The 7740-nt window shown below is 44.0% G+C and overlaps 1 pseudogene; it reads right to left on the bottom strand.

The window, feature by feature from the left end:
• Window positions 1–6458: 6458 nt before the first annotated feature.
• Window positions 6459–7129, bottom strand: LOC141177755 (dead end protein homolog 1-like; annotated as a pseudogene).
• Window positions 7130–7740: the final 611 nt, after the last annotated feature.

Genomic DNA, 7740 nt, shown 5'->3' with positions numbered 1-7740 from the left:
AATGATAACGTGAGATTCATAACTGAATAACACAAGGATTGGCAGATAATGATGAATATCCGCAACAAACATTGGGGGGCTCTGAGGTCTGACTGTGATCTTATTCGATGTCTTACACTCAGGGCATCTGTAGGATACCATAAAACTACTTCTGTCTCCAGCCTTTTAGTCTCAAGCCATTTCAAGCGCAATAACAAAGCCATGAATGTAATAGATCCAGGCTTCTTTCCTTGTAAGATGTGCAAGGCTTGTCAAATTTTGATTCCCATCAAATCCTTTAAAGATGCCTCTGGAAAAAAATTCACTTTACATCAACATCTTAATTGTTCGTCTACTGGAGTGATATATTGCTTGGAGTGCAATTGTGGACTAAGGTATGTGGAGAAGACTACCAGAGACCTGAAAATGCACGTCAGAGAGCATATTAGGAGTATTATTAATTTTGACAAAGATGAACAAACAAGTCAAGAACAGCAAAAAACTTTTGTGCACACTCCCATCGCTAAGGACTTTAAGTACAAACACGATTTGCGATGGAAAGAACTTGAAGGGTGGGCTATTTTTCAGCAAAAATTGGATATTAGAGGTGGAGACTTGGACTTAGCCCTCCTGAAGAATGAAAGTCAATGGATATTCCGGTTAAACACAGTCAATCCTTATGGATTGAATGAGAATTTTAATTTTGGTTGCTTTTTGTAATATATTTTCTTTCATAGTTTTGAAACCTTGTATCTCTCTTTGGTAGTTTTTTTGTGCAAATATTTTGGTCCCAAAACCTTGATCAGACTCTCTTGAGTATACTTTTCCTTATAGTAAATGAATATGTGGTCTATTTTGTCTCTTATAGTGAAGCTTGTGCGCATTGAACCCATCAATGTCCGGAACAGGATACTATGGATAAATATTAATTCCGGCTTATTTTTGGTTTGTGGGGATTATATATTATATGTCTCCAATTATTGAGAGATATCTTCTCTTTATGAGAATAATGATTAGTTGGAATTAATGTGAAATGTCCATAGAGTAGTAACAGGCCCATGTACATTAGCCACAACAATTCTGATAAGAATCTTTATTATATCCTCTTCTATAGTAAACATTATATTTGGTCTGGTTTGCTTTTTATAGCATAGGTGGGCATTAAATCCATTGATGTCTGGAATAGAACACCACGGTTAAATATCAATTCTGGTCTATTTTTATTGCTGTGGGGGGTACATATTATGTACCTCCTACTCTTTGGGATATATTCCCTCTGTATTAGAACACTGATCAATTGGATATAATTTTTTTATTTATTTAGAATTTTTTTTGTATTAGGATATTGATCAATTGGAATTATTGTGGTATATCTATCTAGTGCCAATAGGTCTATATATATCAGAAGACTGTCACAACCAGAATTATTAATGTACATGTTTCCTTGGGTTTGATTACCTTTCGATTACTTACATATCAATATGATTGGGATGATATTTGGGTTCCACCTATTGATTTTGTGATCCTTGTTATTTTACAATTATTTAACATCACTTAATTCTATTTTTTCATGGATGTTTGCTTATCTACAATCTGATTGGCTGCCATACCTGTCTATCTTGACAGGGTGTATAAGAATCCTGAGGAGGCGGTCGATTTTGCCCTTAGAAAAAGCCGATAACCCCGGCGAAACGCGCGTCAGGGACAAAGTCCTGTTAAAATTTCATGTATCTGCACACTAGGGACCCTAATGCCAATCCCCGGTCCTGCCTTGTGCCGGCTTTTTCTGTCAAGTGCCTCATGATATTATGAGCAAGGTTCAGCAGACAGCTTGCTGCGGTGCTTTTGTTATTTGAGTCCATTTAACGACACTGACCGCGTGCGCACCACCTGCACACGATCAGTCTGGGAGTCTAGCGTGGGAGACCGCTCTGACTCATGCGCTGCTACCTCGCATATATCGGCGAGGTACCTATACAAGCGCTGGTGGCTCATTCACTCAATCATGGGGTGTGAGTCTTAGTGCTGACACTTCTGTGGCATGCAATAAATCTCCTCACTATTGTACTGTCACAATAGCGATCTTGGATAATGATCTATTTTCTTTTTACCTACTATAGACACGAGTATATCAGTCCTATAGAACTGACATACAATTTAATATGAGGTCAATGGATGGTGGGCTTCACATCAGCTACCATTTATACTGAGGATGATTTCCATCACACGACACATTTAATAGTAATAAATTTTGATAGGCAAAGACAGGGATGGATGGGGTCCCCAGATAGGAGATTTGATAATACCCAACCATTTAATTGTAGGGACATTGGTTGTGGAATAATCTATATCGGTGCTGCTACATTGAAACCAGGATCTAGTGGGTCACAGCTGTTCACAATCCATTACAGCAGTGGCCCAATATACATCCCCTTTGGATGTATGATAATCTATTTTATTAATATTTTTAGTCTCAACATTAAAAGTTAAATTCTATTCGCATTCTTTTTCTTCTTTGTATCCTTCCGATTTTCTAACAATATTGAAAATAGTTAATAAATGGTCTTGAAAATAAACCGCAGGCGTGGCCGAAGACCAGGCCCAACGACAGAGTGCCCTGAAGCCTCGCCCAGGGACGATACACAAAGTGGGTTGATGCAGTTCCCACCAGCCAAATTTCAATTATCCGGAAAAAGACAATCCCCGGACTAAGCGCCGCAGTAACTGCTATAAATTTTTGGTTGAGTTTTTGTAATTTTTGACTTTGTAAACTATTTGTAATATGAATTGTTATTATTGTTGATTGTTAATTCAAAAAGGTATCCTCAGTCCGGGAGTAATGATATTAGTTAGGGGGAATATGGCACCCCAGGGGCCTGGTTGCCATAGTGGATTTGCCTCCCTCACAAGAGGTGATCCCATGCCTGGAAGCAAGAAGGGGTCCCCTAATCAGGTACACCAGCATACAACACTTTCCTGGCTCCAGACCAGCAAGGGGAGCTTCTCCCCTTGCAACTAGGATCTGGAGACGGGGTTAGTTAGAGTTAGTGAGAGGAGTTGAAGACAGGACAACGAAGAGGAAAGACCTGAGGAGTGGAGCTGCACGGCAGTTCACCCCAGAGAGAAGCGTAGAAGAACCGGACACCGGAGTCCGAGGTTGTGCAGCACTGAATGCCCAGCAGCAGAAACCGGAGGGCAGAAGACTGCAGGTTTCCTGGCCCCATCAGACGCCCGGAGGCTCCGCAGCACATAAGGCCCAGCACCGCCACGTGGGAGCGACAGTCCAGGAAGGCCTGAGCTGCCTGCCATACTGGTGAGCACAAAGACGTTTTACTCAGGGACGAGGGCCACAGCACAGCTATAAGCAGCAGGGCCAAAGAGATTAGCGCAAAGGGAAGGCCTCCATCTTCACCTGGCGAGGTGGATTCCCAACTTGCTTTAAGGCCGCTCGGACCTCTGCTACAAGCTAGTACCCGTGCCCCGGTCTGCCTAACCACCGCAAGTAAAGATAAGAGGAAACTGCCATTAAGTTGTGGACTGGTTATTATCTGCGCCATCCTCTGCATTACACTGCACAGCAACACCTATAACATCACCATTTCCTGCCCTGGAGCTAAGCTCTGCCTGTGGAGAGCTGTTCCAACTCTGCTGCGTCACCATCAGCTCCAGAGGATCTGAACCGCAGTGGCGGCTCCATATAGCCGCATACCACAGGTGGCGTCACGAACATTAAACTATAAAAACTATAATCCCCTTTTATTGACCGCCCTGGGTCACGGACCGGGTCACTGCCACTGTGACATCCCCCAGCACCGACCGGCCCGGCTACCGAATACCCCACGGCCCAGGGGGCGCGTCACTTGTACAGACAATAAAAGACATTACAGAACAGCAATAATCCCATAAATCAATAGATACCAAGAGGAGTAAGGGGCCTGCTAGCAAGCTTGCAATCCATTAGCTATTCATTACAGCCCCTCATGGTGTGATGAACCCAGCTCTTTTCTAGCAATGTGTAGCAGCTCTCTTCACTCCCACTGCATATAGCACTATACGTGCACTAAAACTTCTCCCCTCAGCCTCGACCTTGGCATCCAGGTTACCTCAGGCTTACAGGAAAGTACCTCAGCTCTCTTCCCACTGCTAGCAACTAAGCATCGTATCAAGACATCCATCCTCTCTGATCCCTAACTGACACTTCTTGAACTGTGCAGAGCACTGTGTTCCACGCGGCTGCACAGATTTCGCTGGAGTCCCGATAGTGACCACAGCAAAGGCACTGGCTGGCCTCCTTGATCTCCAGCACTACTCAATCCCAGGGGCACAAGGTTGCTTCTACTGGGCTTAGTAGTGCGCCAGTGGGGGCAGCTACCCACCAGACTTCACAATGGCCCTTACACTAATTACATCTGTGCATGTGTAAAAATGGCTGAAGAGCTCGCTTCTCACACCGCAGCGCTCTGACTGGTGGTAACGAACTTACCGCCGATCAGAGACGGTGTTTCTCGCACTGTCACACAGATGACAGCATGGGAAATGCTGGATATTCGGGACCCCCATTCATTTGAAATGGGTCCAGGTTTGTGTTCTGGTACCCAAGCCAACCTTTTTTTTTAACATGTTTGGCCAAACCCGACGGACCCGAGCATCCACGGGTCCACCCATCACTACAAATGAGTCCTCCAGAGCAAAACATGATGGGCTTGATTCATCAAGACTGGCATTGTTCATGCTGGTCTTAACAAGGTGTGGTGGAGTCAGAAGCTTCCGATGCTGAAGAGTCATTTGCCTCTTCATGAATCAGGATCATCGGTCGAGTCCCTGCTGGAGTGAGATTTGTGGCATAGCAAACGCCCTGCCCCCATTCCACTCCAACTATGTCCACTTTGCCGGAGCTAGACGTAAATGGCGCGAGAACGACAAAGGTTGCAAAATTTTAGCACAGCCTTGAGTTGTGCCAAAATGATGTGACTTTTGAAAACTTTTTGTGCAAGAATACTGTCATATAAGCTTTGATGAATTGGGCTCAATATTTATAACTGAGAAGTACTCCAGCAAAACTAAAGAATTATTCTCAACTGGGCTTGCTATACTTTTTCACAGGATAGGTGCTAAATTGATGATCGCTACGGATGCAGCCAGATCTTAAAACTGGAGCTCAGAAATGCCTTGATTAAATATGTGTCCAAACAAGCGCCATTACTCCATTAATTCACTATATGAATTCTGGAGATAGCCGGTTGCTGTACTCCACCCTATCCTCGCAGTCTTATAAGCAATAAATGGAGCAGTAGTGTGCAAGCAGAATCACTGCTTCACTTCAAACAGGGTGCGTCAGAGTCCCGTTCTTGGGATGAATGGGGGTTCCAGTTGGACCTCTAGTAATCAGTGACAACTAGTGATGAGCGAGCATGCTCGCTCCTGCTCTGTACTTGCCCGAGCAGCTCACTGCTCAAGATGCTCAGCGCTCTGTGAGTACTTCTGGGATGCTCGACCGGAAGCTTGAGTCCCCGCTCTGCATTTTTGGCACTGTTTTAACAATGAATAAACATACAGAGATTGCCTGCCACTCACTGTAATGCCGCAACCATGTTGGTTGCGGCATTACAGTGCTTGGCTGGCCGCATAGCGTCATTGGGTCTATATCAGACCTGGCGCCGCTATGCTTGTCACAGTGTACCCTTCAGACAGGCAGAGTAGGGAGAGCTGCTGCTGAGCTAGGGAGAGAATTGGCGGTTCATTAGTCAGGTGTTAGGTATTCTACAGCAAGATATATATTCATCTGAGCTAGCAGTCCTTCTAAGAGCTAATACAGCAGTATATATTTATTAATCCTGGTGATATCAGGAGTTAGGGAGAGTTTGTGGGGAGTATATGAGCAGAATAGGGTCCATTACACGTTCTGTCTGCAGCTGTTACAGATATCCATAGCCCTAGATATCAGGGCTTTTTTTTTTTGCTCTTAATCCTGATTATTTGCTTAAAAAGCAATACAGTACACCATTTTACTGCTCCATTTGCTTGTTAGCAGAATACAGACAGATTTTTCTGATTTTATTCACATTGCTGTATTGTGGATGTAGAGAAACTTGTCCATCATCAGACATGATCCAATATTACTGCGGTAATAATAGTAACATTTTTTGGAGCGTGCCAAATATTACACTCCAGCTAAAGTCTGCCAGTTGTGTGTTGTTCAACTTATTCACACTTAGTCACTGATCAATACCATATCTCTAACACCACTGCCTAAAACCATGGTCATCATACGTTATCCCATATCACTGTGGTAATAAACGTCACATTGTTTGGAGCATGCCAAATATTAACCTCCAGTTAAAGTCTGCCAGTTGTGTGTTGTTCAACTTATTCACACTTAGTCCCTGACCAAAACCACTAGGTGCAAGTTTATCCAGCATGACCTGTTTGTTAGATATCAGAATTGGGCTTTGCCAAGGTGCCAGATTTCATCTTAAGTCTTATAGCTTGCTGAAGCCAGTCCACAGTAAAAGAAGTGTCCGGGAACCTTCACACAGACTTTTCTTAGCCAGGGCTGCTTCACGGTGAATTTCAAGGTTGTATTTCACCACAACCATATTCTTTAGGTCAGTGAAAGGACTGGCATAGAGGGAAACCGTATCTACTCCGGCTGTCATTTCTCTCAGGAAGTCCTTTAATGCAGCTTGTTTCATAACAATGGCGAGCCGGTCCAACATCAGCTCACACTTCTCGGTGCTTCGACATACAAATATCTTTACGCCTTGAATTTCATGACTACAGAGTTGGGCAATGGCCTGATCTGCAATGCGTTTTGAGAAATAACGTGCATAAGCAAAGACATGGTTTAGGCCACTGAAGGTCATCATTAAGTGAAACTCATACAGGTTTTCCACAGACTGAAAGAGGGTTATCAATGCATCTTCAGATATCTCCTGAGGAATATTGAGAATAAAAATTTGAGAACCATGTGGGGGAGCTTCTCCAACCCAACCTGGAGGGGGCCACCATATTTCCTTTGTACATTTTCTTGCACCAATGATACATTAGAGCTCCTCATCTACCCAATGAGTCCAGGTTTATTTTTCCTGTTCACAGAGTTGAGCCATATCTGAGGCTCGCAGGCTGCACTGGCTGCTCCCTTCTGCTCCATGGCTCCTCTCCTGAAGTGTCTGTGTCTCTTTGGATAAAGCCATGCTCAAACAATGATAGCTGAGTAGTGTTGAGCGAGCACTAAAATGCTCGGGTGCTCGAAGCTCGGGCCGAGCTTACCGTCATACTCAGGTGCTCGACCCGAGCAACGAGCCCAATGCTAGTCTATGGGAGACCCGAGCATTTTTGCGGCGGCACCCCCGGCAGTCTGTAGAAAGCCTAAAAAGTGCCCAAAACGATAGTGACAGTGCTCAAATGACATGGGCACAGCATGTGGATCGCCCCAGGAAGCATTTCTGACCCCCAGGTCACTGCTGTCAACAACATGGTCAGAGGTATTAAGCCACTTTTACGGGCTCACAATAAAACGTTCAAAAACGAAAATGAAACTGTTTTCCTGTGACATATGTTAAGGAACATCCTTTCCAGGGTAAAAACTTGTATATAAGGTAAAATAAATAACCAAAGACAAAAATACTCCTCCACACCTTGGGCTATGTTCACAAGTGGCATTTTTTATGCGTTTTTGCACTTTTGTATTGATTTCAACTGTGACAAATGCATTCACCGGGAAATGTCATTTTAACATTTTACAACCTTATCTGGCCATGT

The sequence above is a fragment of the Phyllobates terribilis genome, unplaced genomic scaffold, assembly GCF_046119375.1.
Source record: "Phyllobates terribilis strain yellow unplaced genomic scaffold, ASM4611937v1 Scaffold_1__5_contigs__length_1240528914, whole genome shotgun sequence".
In the NCBI taxonomy this organism is placed as follows: domain Eukaryota; kingdom Metazoa; phylum Chordata; class Amphibia; order Anura; family Dendrobatidae; genus Phyllobates; species Phyllobates terribilis.
This window is presented reverse-complemented; position numbering and strand designations above follow the sequence as displayed.